We start from the raw sequence: 17,316 nt of genomic DNA, 5'->3' as shown, positions 1-17,316 counted from the left end.
GATTCACAGCTGAATTCTACCAGAGGTACACAGAGGAGTTGGTACCATTCCTTCTGAAACTATTCCAAACAATAGAAAAAGAGGGAATCCTCCCTCTTTTTATGAGGCCAGCATCATCCTGATACCAAAACCTGGCAGACACACCAAAAAAAAGAAAATTTCAGGCCAATATCCTTGATGAACATCAATGTGAAAATTCTCAATAAAAAACTGTCAAACCAAATCCAGCAGCACATCAAAAAGCTTATCCACCAAGATCAAGTCAGATTCAACCCTGGGATGCAAGGCTGGTTCAACATATGCAAATCAATAAACGTAATCCATCACATAAACAGAATCAATGACAAAAACCACATGATTATCTCAATAGATGCAGAAAAGGCCTTCGATAAAATTCAAAACCCCTTCATGCTAAAGACTCTTAATGAACTAGGTACTGATGAAGTATATCTCAAAATAATAAGAGCTATTTAAGACAAACCCACAATAAATATCATATGGGCAAAATTTGGAAGCATTCCCTTTGAAAACCAGCACAAGACAAGGATGCCCCCTCTCACCACTCCTATTCAACATAGTATTAGAAGTTCTGGCTAGGGCAATCAGGCAAGAGAAAGAAATAAAGGGTATTCAAACAGGAAAAGAGGAAGTCAAATTGCCCCTGTTTGCAGATGACATGACTGTGTATTTAGAAAACCCCATCGTCTCAGCGCAAAATCTCCTTAAGCAGATAAGCAACTTTAGCAAAGTCTCAGGATACAAAATCAATTGTGCAAAAATCACAAGCATTCCTACATACCAATAATAGAGAAACGGAGAGCCAAATCATGAGTGAACTCCCATTCACAACTGCTATAAAGAGAATACAATACCTAGGAATCCAACTTACAAGGGATGTGAAAGACCTCTTCAAGGAGAACTACAAACCACTGCTCAAGGAAGTAAGAGAGGACACAAACAAATGGAAGAACATTCCATGCTTATGGATAGGAAGAGTCAATATTGTGAAAATGGCCATACTGCCCAAAGTAATTTATAGATTCAATGCTATCCCTATCAAGCTACCAGTGACTTTCTTCACAGAATTAGAAAAAACTACCTCAAATTTCATATGGAACCAAAATCGAGCCCGCATGGCCAAGACAATCTTAAGCAAAAAGAATGAAGCTGGAGGTGTCACACTACCTGACTTCAAACTATACTACAAGGCTACAGTAATCAAAACAGCACAGTACTGGTACCGAAACAGATATATAGACCAATGGAACAGAACAGAAACCTGAGAAATAAAACCACACATCTACAACCATCTGATCTTTGACAGACCTGACAAAAACAAGAAATGGGGAAAGGATTCCCTATTTAATAAATGGTGTTGGGAAAACTGGCTAGCCATACTGAAACTGGACCACTTCCTTACACCTTATACAAAAATTAACTCAAGATGGATTAAAGACTTAAACGTAAGACCTAAAACCATAAAAACCCTAGAAGAAAACCTAGGCAATACCATTCAGGACATAGGCAAGGGCTATTCATGAAGGCAAGACTTCATGAATAAAACACCAGAAGTAATGGCAACAAAAGCCAAAATTGACAAATGGGACTAATTAAACTAAAGAGCTTCTGCACAGCAAAAGAAACTATCATCAGAGTGAACAGGAAACCTACAGAATGGGAGAAAATTTTTGCAATCTATCCATGTGACAAAGAGCTAATATCTAGAATGTACAAAGAACTTAAACAAATTTACAAGAAAAAACAACCCCATCAAAAAGTGGGGTGGGTGAAGAATGTGAACAGGCACTTCTCAAAAGAAAACATTTATGCAGCAAACAAACATGAAAAAAGCTCATCATCACTGGTCATTACAGAAATGCAAATCAAAACCACAATGAGCTACCATCTCATGCCAGTTAGAATGGCAATCATTAAAACGTCAGGAAACAACAGATGCTGGGGAGAATGTGGAGAAATAGGTATGCTTTTATACTGTTGGTGGGAGTGTAAATTAGTTCAACCATTGTGGAAGACAGTGTGGCAATTCCTCAAGCATCTAGAACTAGAAATACTGTTTGACCCAGCAATCTCATTAGTGGGTATATATCCAAAGGATTATAAATCATGCTGCTATAAAGACACATGCACACGTATGTTTATTGCGGCACTATTCACAATAGCAAAGACTTGGAACCAACCCAAATGCCCATCAATGATAGACTGGATAAAGAAAACGTGGCACATATACAACATGGAATACTATGCGGCCATAAAAAAGGATGATTTCATGTCTTTTGCAGGGACATGGATGAAGCTGGAAACCATCATTCTCAGCAAACTAACACAAGAACAGAAAACCAAACACCGCATGTTCTCACTCATAAGTGGGAGTTGAACAATGAGAACACATGGACACAGCGAGGGGAACCTCACACACTGGGGCCTGTTGGGGGGTAGGGGGCTAGGGGAGGGATAGCATTAGGAGAAATACCTAATGTAGATGATGGGTTAATGGGTGCAGTAAACCACCATGGTATTTGTATACCTATGTAACAAACCTGCACATTCTGCACATGTACCACAGAACTTAAAGTATAATAAAAAATAAAATATAAAGAAATAAAAATTAAAAAGTATGAGGGACATACACAGTATGAAGCACTTTACAGTGAATTCTAGTATTTATTGTTAAGTGAAGAAAGCAAGTTGGAGAAAAACGTAGTATAGTATGTCACCATTCATCTAAATGTTTACCTATTTTTTAATTGAAAGGATAAATTAAAACCTTTAAAAAAAACATGGTTACCTAAAAGGAGGAAGGGAGCAGAGTAGTAAAATAGGAACAGTACAGTATGTGGGTATCTCATAAAACCTGTATTGTAGATGTGAATTTGGAACCATATAAAGTCATTTACATTATTATAAAAGAGAAACAAAGTTAAAAAGCAGGCCAGGTGCACTGGCTTGCATCTGTAATCTCAGTGCTTTGGGAAGCCAAGGCAGGAGGATTGCTTGAGCCCAGGAGTTCAAGGCTGCAGTGGGCTATGACCATGCCACTAAATTTCACCCTGGGCAACAGAGTGAGATTGCATCTCAAAAAAACCAAAAAACCAAAATACAATCCCATAAAAGTGAAACCCAAATAAATAAATGAACTTACTTGTATGTGAAGTTGGTGGCATAACCATAGAGAATTATTCCAAGTGATTTTAAAACACAACAACTAAAACACACTAATTTAACAGTATATAGTATTCAAAGCAACAAGACAAAACAGCAACTGAAATTATCACTAACCATATTCTTATGCTATTATTGGTGGTGTTATTGTAACATTGTTGCAAGCACAGTCTGAGAAAGAGCAAATGGCCAAGCCCGGTGGCTCACGTGTGTAATCCCAACATTTTGAGAGGCCCAAGTAGGAGGATTGCTTGAGCCCAGGAGTTAGAGACCAGCCTCGGCAACATGGTGAAACCCCAACTTTACAAAAAATTTTAAAATTTACCTGGGCATGGTGGTACACACCTGTAGTCCCAGGTACTCAGGAGGTTGAGGTGGGAGGACTGCTTGAGCCCAGGAGGTCAAAACTACAGTGAGCCATGATTGTGCCACTGCATTCCAGCCTGGGCAACAGAGCAAGACCCTGTCAAAAAATAAATGATTAAATAAATAAAAAGAAAAAAATGAACATGTTGGTGTTTTTGGGAAATTAATTTTTGAATTGCATAAAAACTCTGTGATACTGAATTTAAAATGTATGTATTACAATGAACTCATTTTATATTTTATACTTAAAAATACATCTTACTTGCATACTGTAAATATCTAGAAATAGGGACCAGTTTATAGCAACCAGCACATACCCACAGTATACAGATTATGGTTTCTATGCACCATCTACCCCTAAAAAATTCCATGAAGCAATGGCTGACTCCATATTTGGGTCAAGAAATATTCAAAAATGAGCTTAGAATACCCTTTCACACCAGTAAGCATGGAAATTATGAAAGATTATTGGTGTCATGTCAAAAGGACTTGGTAGCCAATTTGAAGGGTCCAATATGAGGTGGCTCCCATTGGCCAAAGATGAAACAATTTGAATGTTAACAATAACTGCAATGGATAGAAACATAACAAATATGTATTTTAATAAATGAGTTCATAATTATACTAAAAAAACCTTTTTGTTCACCTTTGAATGATGCTAGGGAACCAACTCATTTTGAAAACTGGTAAATAAAGGTAACAAATCAAGAATTTACTCAACATTTCCTTTCAAATGTTGATAAGAAACCAAATTTCAAATGGTACATGCAAATATATGTGTCTGATATATGTATGTGTATATATATTTGTATATGTGTATATATATACATATATATGTGTATATATGTATATATGTGTATATATATATCACAAGATTTCAGCATAGATTTCATTTTTAAAAAGAAGAAATTTAAAGATATCATTGTCCTTTAACAGTTATAGGTAAGTTGCAGACAATTTACCTGTGAGTTTCAATGCAGACAAAATGAAGAGGGAATATAATTACCATTCTCCTTATCTGGTAAGTCAGAAATTTAGCAATTCATTAAGACAAAATTAACAAAATATTGGAGGAATAGAGAAAGTTTTTGAAGTAATTTTATATCAGGTACACAGAGATCATTTGTATGATCTTTCCTATGGCAATCCTGTATGAAATCCAAGGGCATAATAACAAATAGAATAAATTGATTGAGTTAACTAACAGACTGCTGTTCACCCAAGCCAGTCACACAAAGCTGTGTAGGTTATGCACAGCACTACAGGGGCATCCATGTGCTGGGCCTGATTCTGCCCAGCTTATAAAAGTCAAATGCTAAATTCTCAGGAATTTTGCAAGCTGGTTATTAAATAGTCATTACCAAAAAATAAATCTCTTCAAACATAAAATAAATTTAAATTTATTTATTAAAAACAAATAAGTCCTTAAAACTCATCACATCTTACTCTACTATTATGTATGCACTTGAGGTTATTTATCTCTATTGTACTATGGCAAAGAAACACCTATGTAGTGGTGTGCTACTGTCCATCTCTTCCCAACTCTGTGATAAGTGATGCCATGTTGGAAGCCTGAAATCAGCCATGGTGGGAATGTTTACGCCTCATATATAACTTAATGTGGGCTATAACTTAATGTGGTGCTGATAAGAAAGAGACAGAAAAAATTTAAATAGTGCAAATTAAAGTGCTACACTGTAAATATCACAAGAAATGATGAAATAATCTTCCAATATTTCAAAACTATTAAAAATCTAGCAAGAAGTTGTTCACATCACTGATGAAAAAGTAAAGTTCCAACATATACTTTTGTTGTTTTATGTTCCTCTTACTCATTTAAACAAAAATATCAATAAACATGCATGTCAGAATTGCATTTGCTCAACAATTGCAACCATAGATTGGCTACCAATAAGACTACAGACACAAGAGTTGGGTAAAAACCAACTAGAGCATTCTGTGAGAATCAACTGGCTATATGAATTTTACAAGACAGTACTGCATATTTTATTATTATTTGTAAACTGTATGATACTGCTGTTAAATCAATAGAATTTATAAACTTAGGTATGTACTTATAAGCATACATTTTTATTCCCAGAAAGCCTTTTTTTTTTTTTTTTTTTTTTTTTAGACAAGGTCTCACTCTCCCAGAAAGTCTATTTTTAAAGAGTTACCTTGGGGTGGAGCCAAGATGGCCGAATAGGAACAGCTCCGGTCTCCAGCTCCCAGCCCCAGCGACACAGAAGACGGGTGATTTCTGCATTTCTGCTTGAGGTACCGGTTTCATCTCACTAGGGAGTGCCTAACAGTGGGTTCAGGACAGTCGGTGAAGCGCACTGTGCGCGAGCCGAAGCAGGGCGAGGCATTGCCTCACTCGGGAAGCGCAAGGGGTCAGGGAGTTCCCTTTCCTAGTCAAAGAAAGGGGAAACAGACGGCACCTGGAATATCGGGTCAGTCCCGTCCTAATACTGCGCTTTTCCAACGGGCCTGGAAAACGGCACACTAGGAGATTGTGTCCCGCACCTGGCTTGGAGGGTCCTATGCCCACAGAGTCTTGCTGATTGCTAGCACAGCAGTCTGAGATCACGCTGCAAGGCGGCAACGAGGCTGGGGGAGGGGCGCCCGCCATTGCCCAGGCTTGCTTAGGTAAACAAAGCAGCCAGGAAGCTCGAACTGGGTGGAGCCCACCACAGCTCAAGGAGGCCCGCCTGCCTCTGTAGGCTCCACCTCTGGGGGCAGGGCACAGACAACCAAAAACTCAGCAAGAACCTCCACAGCCTTAAATGTCCCTGTCTGACTGACAGCTTTGAAGAGAGTAGTGGTTCTCCCAGCACGCAGCTGGAGATCTGAGAACGGACAGACTGCCTCCTAAAGTGGGTCCCTCACCCCTGAGCAGCCTAACTGGGAGGCACCCCCCCAGTGGGACAGACTGACACCTCATTCAACCGGGTACTCCTCTGAGACAAAACTTTCAGAGGAACTATCAGACAGCTGAATTTGTGGTCTCACAAAAATCCGCTGTTCTGCAGCCACCGGTGCTGACACCCAGCCAAACAGGGTCTGGAGTGGACCTCTAGTAAACTCCAACAGACCTGCAGCTGAGGGTCTTGTCTGGTAGAAGGAAAATTAACAAACAGAAAGGACATCCACACCAAAAACCCATCTGTACATCACCATCATCGAAGACAAAAAGTAGACAAAACCACAAAGATGGGGAAAAAACAGACCAAAAAAACTGGAAACTCTAAAAAACAGAGCACCTCTCCTCCTCCAAAGGAACGCAGTTCCTCACCAGCAACGGAACAAAGCTGGATGGAGGATGACTTTGATGAGTTGAGAGAAGAAGGCTTCAGACGATCAAACTACTCTGAGCTACGAGAGGAAATTCAAAACAATAGCAAAGAAGTTAAAAACTTTGAAAAAAAATTAGAAGAATGGATAACTAGAATAACCAATGGAGAGAAGGGCTTAAAGGAGATGATGGAGCTGAAAGCCAAGTTTCGAGAACTACGCGAAGAATGCAGAAGCCTCAGTAGCAGATGCGATCAACTGGAAGACAGGGTATCGCTGATAGAAGATGAAATGAATGAAATGAAGCGAGAAGGGAAGTTTAGAGAAAAAAGAATAAAAAGAAATGAACAAAGCCTCCAAGAAATTTGGGACTATGTGAAAAGACCAAACCTACGTCTGATTGGTGTACCTGAAAATGATGGGGAGAATGGAACCAAGTTGGAAAACACTCTGCAAGATATTATCCAGGAGAACTTCCCCAATCTAGCAAGGCAGGCCAGCATTCAGATTCAGGAAATACAGAGAACGCCACAAAGATACTCCTCAAGAAGGGCAACTCCAAGACACATAATTGTCAGATTCACCAAAGTTGAAATGAAGGAAAAAATGTTAAGGGCAGCCAGAGAGAAAGGTCGGGTTACCCACAAAGGGAAGCCCATCAGACTAACAGCTGATCTCTCAGCAGAAACTCTACAAGCCAGAAGAGAGTGGGGGCCGATATTCAACATTCTTAAAGAAAAGAATTTTCAACCCAGAATTTCCTATCCCGCCAAACTAAGCTTCATAAGTGAAGGAGAAATAAAATACTTTACAGACAAGCAAACGCTGAGTGATTTTGTCACCACCAGGCCTGCCCTAAAAGAGCTCCTGAAGGAAGCACTAAACATGGAAAGGAACAACCGGTACCAGCCCCTGCAAAAACATGCCAAATTGTAAAGACCATCGAGGCTAGGAAGAAACTATAGCAACTAACGAGCAAAATAACCAACTAACATCATAATGACAGGATCAGATTCACACATAACAATATTCACGTTAAATGTAAATGGGCTAAATGCTCCAATCAAAAGACACAGACTGGCAAACTGGATAAGGAGTCAGGACCCATCAGTGTGCTGTATTCAGGAAACCCATCTCACGTGCAGAGACACACATAGACTCAAAATAAAGGGATGGAGGAAGATCTATCAAGCAGCTGGAAAACAAAAAAAGGCAGGGGTTGCAATCCTAGTCTCTGATAAAATAGACTTTAAACCAACAAAGATCAAAAGAGACAAAGAAGGCCATTACATAATGGTAAAGGGATCAATTCAACAAGAAGAGCTAACTATCCTAAATATATATGCACCCAACACAGGAGCACCCAGATTCATAAAGCAAGTCCTCAGTGACCTACAAAGGGACTTAAAATCCCACACAATAATAATGGGAGATTTTAACACCCCACTGTCAGCATTAGACAGATCAACGAGACAGAAAGTTAACAAGGATATCCAGGAATTGAACTCAGCTCTACATAAAGTGGACCTAATAGACATCTACAGAACTCTCCACCCCAAATCAACAGAATATACATTTTTTTCAGCACCACACCACACCTATTCCAAAATTGACCACATAGTTGGAAGTAAAGCTCTTCTCAGCAAATGTAAAAGAACAGAGATTATAACAAACTGTCTCTCAGACCACAGTGCAATCAAACTAGAACTCAGGATTAAGAAACTTAGTCAAAACCGCTCAACTACATGGAAACTGAACAACCTGCTCCTGAATGACTATTGGGTACATAATGAAATGAAGGCAGAAATAAAGATGTTCTTTGAAACCAACGAGAACAAAGACACAACATACCAGAATCTCTGGGACACGTTCAAAGCAGTGTGTAGAGGGAAATTTATAGCACTAAATGCCCACAAGAGAAAGCAGGAAAGATCCAAAATTGACACCCTAACATCACAATTAAAAGAACTAGAAAAGCAAGAGCAAACACATTCAAAAGCTAGCAGAAGGCTAGAAATAACTAAAATCAGAGGAGAACTGAAGGAAATAGAGACACAAAAAACCCTTCAAAAAATTAATGAATCTAGGAGCTGGTTTTTTGAAAAGATCAACAAAATTGATGGACCGCTAGCAAGACTAATAAAGAAGAAAAGAGAGAAGAATCAAATAGATGCAATAAAAAACGAAAAAGGGGATATCACCACCGATCCCACAGAAATACAATCTACCATCAGAGAATACTACAAACACCTCTATGCAAATAAACTAGAAAATCTGGAAGAAATGGATAAATTCCTCGACAAATACACCCTCCCAAGACTAAACCAGGAAGAAGTTGAATCTCTGAATAGACCAATAACAGGTTCTGAAATTGTGGCAATAATCAATAGCTTACCAACCAAAAAGAGTCCAGGACCTGATGGATTCACAGCTGAATTCTACCAGAGGTACAAGGAGGAACTGGTACCATTCCTTCTGAAACTATTCCAATCGATAGAAAAAGAGGGAATCCTCCCTAACACATTTTACGAAGCCAGCATCGTCCTGATACCAAAACCTGGCAGAGACATAACCAAAAAAGAGAATTTCAGACCAATATCCTTGATGAACATTGATGCAAAAATCCTCAATAAAATACTGGCAAACCGAATCCAGCAGCACATCAAAAACCTTATCCACCATGATCAAGTGGGCTTCATCCCTGGGATGCAAGGCTGGTTCAACATACGCAAATCAATAAATGTAATCCAGCATATAAACAGAACCAAAGACAAAAACCACATGATTATCTCAATAGATGCAGAAAAGGCCTTTGACAAAATTCAACAACCCTTCATGCTAAAAACTCTCAATAAATTAGGTATTGATGGGACGTATCTCAAAATAATAAGAGCTATCTACAACAAACCCACAGCCAATATCATACTGAATGGGCAAAAACTGGAAGCATTCCCTCTGAAAACTGGCACAAGACAGGGATGCCCTCTCTCACCGCTACTATTCAACATAGTGCTGGAAGTTCTGGCCAGAGCAATCAGGCAGGGGAAGGAAATAAAGGGTATTCAATTAGGAAAAGAGGAAGTCAAATTGTCCCTGTTTGCAGATGACATGATTGTATATCTAGAAAACCCCATTGTCTCAGCCCAAAATCTCCTTAAGCTGATTAGCAACTTCGGCAAAGTCTCAGGATACAAAATCAATGTACAAAAATCACAAGCATTCTTGTACACCAATAACAGACAAACAGAGAGCCAAATCATGAGTGAACTCCCATTCACAATTGCTTCAAAGAGAATAAAATACCTAGGAATCCAACTTACCAGGGATGTGAAGGACCTCTTCAAGGAGAACTACAAACCACTGCTCAATGAAATAAAAGAGGATACAAACAAATGGAAGAACATTCCATGCTCATGGGTTGGAAGAATCAATATCGTGAAAATGGCCATACTGCCCAAGGTAATTTATAGATTCAATGCCATCCCCATCAAGCTACCAATGACTTTCTTCACAGAATTGGAAAAAACTACTTTAAAGTTCATATGGAACCAAAAAAGAGCCCGCATCGCCAAGTCAATCCTAAGCCAAAAGAACAAAGCTGGAGGCATCACGCTACCTGACTTTAAACTCTACTACAAGGCTACAGTAACCAAAACAGCATGGTACTGGTACCACAACAGAGACATAGATCAATGGAACAGAACAGAGCCCTCAGAAATGATGCCACATAGCTACAACTATCTGATCTTTGACAAACCTGACAAAAACAAGAAATGGGGAAAGGATTCCCTATTTAATAAATGGTGCTGGGAAAACTGGCTAGCCATATGTAGAAAGCTGCAACTGGATCCCTTCCTTACACCTTATACAAAAATTAATTCAAGATGGATTAAAGACTTATATGTTAGACCTAAAACCATTAAAATCCTACAAGAAAACCTAGGCAATACCATTCAGGACATAGGCGTGGGCAAGGACTTCATGTCTAAAACACCAAAAGCAATGGCAACAAAAGCCAAAATCGACAAATGGGATCTAATTAAACTGAAGAGCTTCTGCACAGCAAAAGAAACTATCATCAGAGTGAACAGGCAACCTACACAATGGGAGAAAATTTTTGCAACCTACTCATCTGACAAAGGGCTAATATCCAGAATCTACAATGAACTCAAACAAATTTACAAGAAAAAAACAAACAACCCCATCAAAAAGTGGGCAGAGGACATGAACAGACACTTCTCAAAAGAAGACATTTATGCAGCCAAAAAACACATGAAGAAATGCTCCTCATCACTGGCCATCAGAGAAATGCAAATCAAAACCACAGTGAGATACCATCTCACACCAGTTAGAATGGCCATCATTAAAAAATCAGGAAACAACAGGTGCTGGAGAGGATGTGGAGAAATAGGAACACTTTTACACTGTTGGTGGGACTGTAAACTAGTTCAACCATTGTGGAAGTCAGTGTGGCGATTCCTCAGGGATCTCGAACTAGAAATACCATTTGACCCAGCCATCCCATTACTGGGTATATACCCAAAGGACTATAAATCATGCTGCTATAAAGACACATGCACACGTATGTTTATTGCGGCACTATTCACAATAGCAAAGAGTTGGAACCAACCCAAATGTCCAACAACGATAGACTGGATTAAGAAAATGTGGCACATATACACCATGGAATACTATGCAGCCATAAAAAATGATGAGTTCGTGTCCTTTGTAGGGACATGGATGAAACTGGAAAACATCATTCTCAGTAAACTATCGCAAGGACAAAAAACCAAACACCGCATGTTCTCACTCATAGGTGGGAATTGAACAATGAGAACTCATGGACACAGGAAGGGGAACATCACGCTCCGGGGACTGTTGTGGGGTGGGGGGAGGGGGGAGGGACAGCATTAGGAGATACACCTAATGCTAAATGACGAATTAATGGGTGCAGGAAATCAACATGGCACATGGATACATATGTAACAAACCTGCACATTGTGCACATGTACCCTAAAACCCTAAAGTATAATAAAAAAAAAAATAAATAAATAAAAAATAAATTAAAAAAAAAAAAAAAAAAAAAAAAGAGTTACCAGCACACCTCTGTTGAGGCAGAGCAAAACTGCTAGCCCTTGAAGAATGCACAGTCCAACTGAGAGGCATTCACACCCCAAAGTATCTGATACAATGTGATAACTACTCTAATATAAATATTCAAAGTAAAATGAGTACACAATTTACTTAGTAAGGAATGACTACTTTTTCTGGGTGGAGACAGGCGAAGGAGAATACATATCCTCAGTGTGTTAAAGAGGCCACCCGACAGTGATTAAACCATGTTTGCATCATAGGTTGTCCTCACATATTATCTTCAGCATTAAAATTCATAATAGTTTAGCCCTGAAGGACAGTTTCAAGCTATTCATGGTACTACCACATGCCATTTGGGAAAGCTCCCTGAAATCACTAAAATGGTCTTTTTTAGGGCCATGAGGAAATGTTTTTATCTCATATCCGATTTTAAAAATTCACGACTACCTTCTCTCTTGACAGCCAGTATGTTTCAGGTTGGAAACCGGAGTTTTTATATTCACTGCCCATTTATTTTCACTGCATTCTTTTTTTTTTTTTTTTTTTTTTTAGAGTCTCACTCCGTCACCCAGGCTGGGGTGCAGTGGCACGATCTCGGCTCACTGCAACTCTGCTTCCCAGGTTCAAGCAATTCTCATGCCTCAGCCTCCCAAGTAGCTGGAATTACCGGAACATACCACCACATCCAGCTAATTTTTGTATATTTAGTAGAGACGAGGTTTTGGCATGTTGGCCAGGCTGGTCTTGAACTCCTGACCTCAGGTGATCTACCCACCTCTTGCTCCCAAAGTGCTGGGATTACAGGTGTGAGCCACCGTGCCCAGCCATATTTTCACTGTATTCTAAAAAATATATACACAAGGACCAAAATTCAATAATGAGTACAATTTTCACTACTATCTTTAATAAGAGAATCAAGATCAGAGTTCACATTTATAGACAATTATGTTCTAGGAATAGCACAGTGTGAAAATATTCTAGTGCAATTTCTTTAATGTAATGGTGATCTTTCTTGTTCTATAGCTGCTGCTCTGTTAATACTGATCTTAACACATCATTTTTAGAAAACTTTTTTGACTCACAAAATAATCACAAGCCAATTTTTAAAAATCTCATCTCCTTTTTGCACGGATTTTCAATATGAAAGGAACAAGTTGTCAAGCACTTTCCCCCCTTATATGAACTGCATATAGATCAAAGATTTGCTCATACCCTTGCCATAGAAAATCTGCATCCAACTGTAATGGTAATTATCCATTAGCATGCACATGTTAGAATAACTGTGCTTTCATATTATATATTGTTGATATTATACTGTCCAAAAGTATCATGTGTATAAAGAATTTTGACGACTTGGTTTTTGCCTTCGGTATAGACAAAATATTATTTCGCTGCTGGTTTAATGAATTTAGCAACTGTGTGGTTTTATGTCTGATTTTACTCTGAGGAGTGCAATACTGAATGATAACTTCCTTAGCTTTAGTTTCTTCTCCATCTTTGAAGACAAAAATACTAAAAAGCATTATTTTCTGCTTATTCTGGAAAGTGTTTACTGTTTTACCAGAAATGTTTACCGAAAATGTCACTGAGTTTTGTTTAAAAGATAGTCAATGACTTTAAAATATCCCTAGCCTGAATGACTTAAAATTACTTTTTAAAACTTCTCTTTTTTTCCCTCCATATATTTAATGAAGAGACAATCCAAAGAGAGGCGAATTATCTTTGGAGAAACAAAACAAACGGCAGAAGTCACATGGCTACAAGGTGCTACAAACAGGATTTTTTCAAATAGCAAAGAAAAATGGCCATACCATGAGAAATTTAGTATGGCTGAAGTCTAAGAATAGAAAAAAGACATGTCAGCTGGAATTTTCTGGCAACTTTAATGTGCAGCTTTGGGTGGAGGAATGGGATTCAGTTGTTTGAGATTTTCTGGGAGGTTTGCCCTATCTACTCAGGAAAGGGAACATACCTTGTTCTCACTGAGAGATAATCCTTGGAATTTAGATCATTCCCTCAATTCAGGAGTCCTGAAGCTTCTGCTTCTGCCAAGAAATCAGTGTTAATTCTTCACTTTTCAGCTTTTAGTCATCTCTTCTCAGCAGCTGTTTCTACTTTCACAGAGTAAGAGAAAGAAAAATGTAAAAAAACAAACAAACAAAAAAAAACAACAAAACCCAAAACAAAAACTCCATAAATTGATTCCTCTACCATTTTAGGTATCTTAATGACGAGTCTCAAGATCACAGCTTTTTCGGAGCAGATGTGGTGCTGGGCGCCATACTATGCTTCAGGAAATTTTCTATTTCTTTCCTTGGCTATCATCTTTTGAAATGTATGATGAAATTCTATCCTGTTTGTTATTTCTGGTTGCTGCTGGTGAATAATTTGTTTCTTATTTTTTTTTTCTTGTCTAGTTCTGCTATTCTTCCCTTCCTCTTTTTAACATTGTTATAGTGCATATTTTTAGGTATCATAAGAGGACATGTCTGTAGCTTCTTTTTACCAGCTTTAAACAGGAGTCTCTTTTCCTAATTGAAAACATGCTTAATTGAAACCATGCAAATATCTAAAGCATTGTTTAGATAATAATGGTCCATAATGGCAAAACTGATAATCAAGAGGTATCTTACTCTTTAAAACAAAAAGTCCCTGGGCAACATAGGGAGACCCTGTCTCTATAAAAAATTTAAAAAATAGCCAGGTGTGGTAGCACATGCAGTCTTAGATACTAGGGAGGCTGAAGTGGGAGGATTGCTTAAGCCTGGGAGGTCAAGGCAGCAGTGAACCATGTTCATGCCACTGCACTCCAGCCTAGGTGACAGGACAAGACTCCATCTCAAACAAAACAAAACAAAACAAATAGAAAAAACATAACATGGGTAAGGGGGGGCAGAGCACGGTGGCAGAATAGAAGCCTACACTGCTCAACCCCCAAATGGAACACCAAATTTTATTAACTATCTGCACACCAAACGTAAGGTGAGCAATCACAGTACCTGGCTTTAACTTCATATTCCTGAAAGAGGCATTGAGGAGGGCAGGAGAGATGGTCTTGAATTGCCACTGCCTCCCCGCTCCCACCTCCTGATGGTAGTTGTGTTGCATGGAGAGAAACTCTCACCACTGTGGGGAGGGAGAATGCAGCTCCTAGGAGACTTATACTGAACTCAGTGATGCCCCGTCATGGTGAAGAATAAACCTGTGCTGGACTCAGCTGGCACCTGTGCATGGAGGGGGCTTTTGGACTACAGCATTTGGATCAGAACAAGACAGAGGGAAATCACTCATCGCAGTGGTCAGCACTTGAGTTTCTTGACAAGCCTCACCACTGTGGGCTGAAGTGCTCTGAGATCCTAGGTAAACTTGAAAGACATTATAGGACACAAGGACTGCAATTCCTAGGCAAATCCTAATGCTAGGCTGGGCTAAGAGCCAGGGAACTGTGGTGGCATGTGACCTAGGAAGATACTAGTTGGGGTGGCTATAGGAGTGCTTACGCCATCCCTCTCCCAATCCAGGCAATCCAGCTTGTAGCAATGAAAGTGACCTCCCTCCTTTTGCTCAAGGAGAGCTAAGAGTAATAAAGAGGACTTGGTCTTGCATATTGGAAACCAGCTCAATCACAACAGGATAGGGCACTGGGCAGAGCTGTGAGGCCCCCACTCCAGGCACTAGCTTCCAGATGACATTTCTAGACATACCCTGGGCCAAAAGGGAATCCACTACCTTCAAGGGAAGGACCCAGTCCTGGGAAGATTCATCACCTGCTGACTAAAGAGTCCTTGGGCCCTGAATAACCAGCAGCAATACCTGGGGAGTGCACAGTGGGCCTCAGGCTCTGAGATGTACTGGCTTCAGGTGGGACCCAGCACAATCCCAGTTGTGGTGGCTATGGTGGAAGACTCCTTCTGTTTGAGAAAAGTAGAGGAAAAAGTAAAAGGGACTTTGTCTTGCACCTTAGGTACCAGCTTGTATACAGTGGGGTAGAGCAACAAGCAAGCTCTAAGGGTCCCTAAGTCCAGGCCTAGGCTCTTGGACAGAATTTCTGGACCTGCCTGGGGAAGGGCTCCAGAGGGGAGCCCACTGTCCTGAGGGTGAGTCCCAGGCCTGGAAGCATTCACCACAAGCTGATAAAAGAGTCCTTGGGCTTGAACTGAACATCAGCTGTGGCCTGGCAGAACCTGCCATGGACTGGTGGTGGTGCTGGCCACAAGGAGAAGCTCCCCTGCCTGTGGAAAGCAGAGGAAACACTGGGGAAGGCCTCTATATTGTGGTTTGAGTGCTAGCTTAGCCATAGTAAAATAAAACATCAGGTAAATTGCTAAGGCTTTTTATTTTTATTTTTTCGAGACCCTCTGTCACCTAGGCTGGAGTGCAGTGGCACGATCACAGCTCACTGCGGCCTCAACCTCCCACACTCAAGCAATCCTCCCACCGCAGCCTCTCAAGTAGCTGGGACTACAGGTGCACACCACCATGCCCGAGTAATTTTTTTTGTATTTTTCTGTAGAGACAGGGTTTCACCATGTTGACCACACTGTTCTCGAACTTGTGAGCTCAAGCAATCCATCTACCTCAGCCTCCCAAATTGTTAGGATTACACGTGTGAGCCACCACACCTGGCTGTAAATTTCTAAAGTTTTTGACTCCAATCCTTGGCTCCCAGACAGCATCTCTGGATATGCCGGGGACCTGGAGGAACTCGCCACCCTGAAGGAAAGGTCCTTGGGCAGGGACCATTGCTGTGCTGGCTTCAAGTCTGACCCACTGCAGTAACAGTAGTGGTGGCTACAAGGGTGCTTGCATCACCATACCCCCAGTTCCAGGTGACTCAGCACAGACAGAGAGACTCCGTTTGTCTAGAAGAAAGTAAGAAAAAAGAACAAAAGTCTCTGCGTAGTAATCAAGAGAATTCTGGCTCTTATCCACGACCACCAAGGTGATACCTTAGGCATGAGTCCACAAAAACCACAGCATTATTGGGCTTGGGGCCCAAGTCCCTTTGAATACCTAGAAAGACTTCTCAAGAACGACAGGCACAAACAAGCCCAGACTGTGGAGACTATAATAAATACCTAATTCTTCAATGTCCAGACACTGATGAACATCTATAAGCATCAACATCATCCAGGAAAACATGACCTCACCAAATGAACTAAATAAGACACCAGGGAACAATCCTGGAGAAAAAGAGATATATGACCTTTCAGACAAAGAATTCAGAATAACTGTTGTGAGGAAGCTTCAAAGAATTCAAGATAACACAGATAAGTCATTCAGAATTCTATCAGATAAGTTTAACAGAGAGATTGAAATAATTTAAAAGAATCAAGCAGAAATTCTAGAGTTGAAAATGCAACTGACATGCTGAAGAATGCA

At 40.0% G+C, this 17,316-nt stretch overlaps 1 protein-coding gene across 13 annotated transcripts in view; it reads right to left on the bottom strand.

Annotated features, from left to right (window-relative positions):
* Positions 1-17,316, bottom strand: part of BAZ2B (bromodomain adjacent to zinc finger domain 2B) — a 419,408-nt gene that overhangs the window by 332,837 nt on the left and 69,255 nt on the right. For 9 of the 13 annotated variants that reach the window (XM_063645969.1, XM_063645968.1, XM_063645972.1 and 6 more), the window contains exon 4: positions 13,907-14,048. The exons of 3 other annotated variants lie outside the window; for them this stretch is intronic. The gene's annotated coding sequence lies outside the window, so the exon portion shown is untranslated. The remainder of the gene's footprint in view (positions 1-13,906; positions 14,049-17,316) is intronic. One more of the 13 variants, XM_063645980.1, reaches the window with a different exon arrangement.

This window comes from Symphalangus syndactylus, chromosome 9 (genome assembly GCF_028878055.3).
Source record: "Symphalangus syndactylus isolate Jambi chromosome 9, NHGRI_mSymSyn1-v2.1_pri, whole genome shotgun sequence".
Classification (NCBI taxonomy): Eukaryota; Metazoa; Chordata; class Mammalia; order Primates; family Hylobatidae; genus Symphalangus; species Symphalangus syndactylus.
Note: the sequence above shows the minus strand (reverse complement) of the source record. Positions and strands in the feature narration are given on the sequence as shown.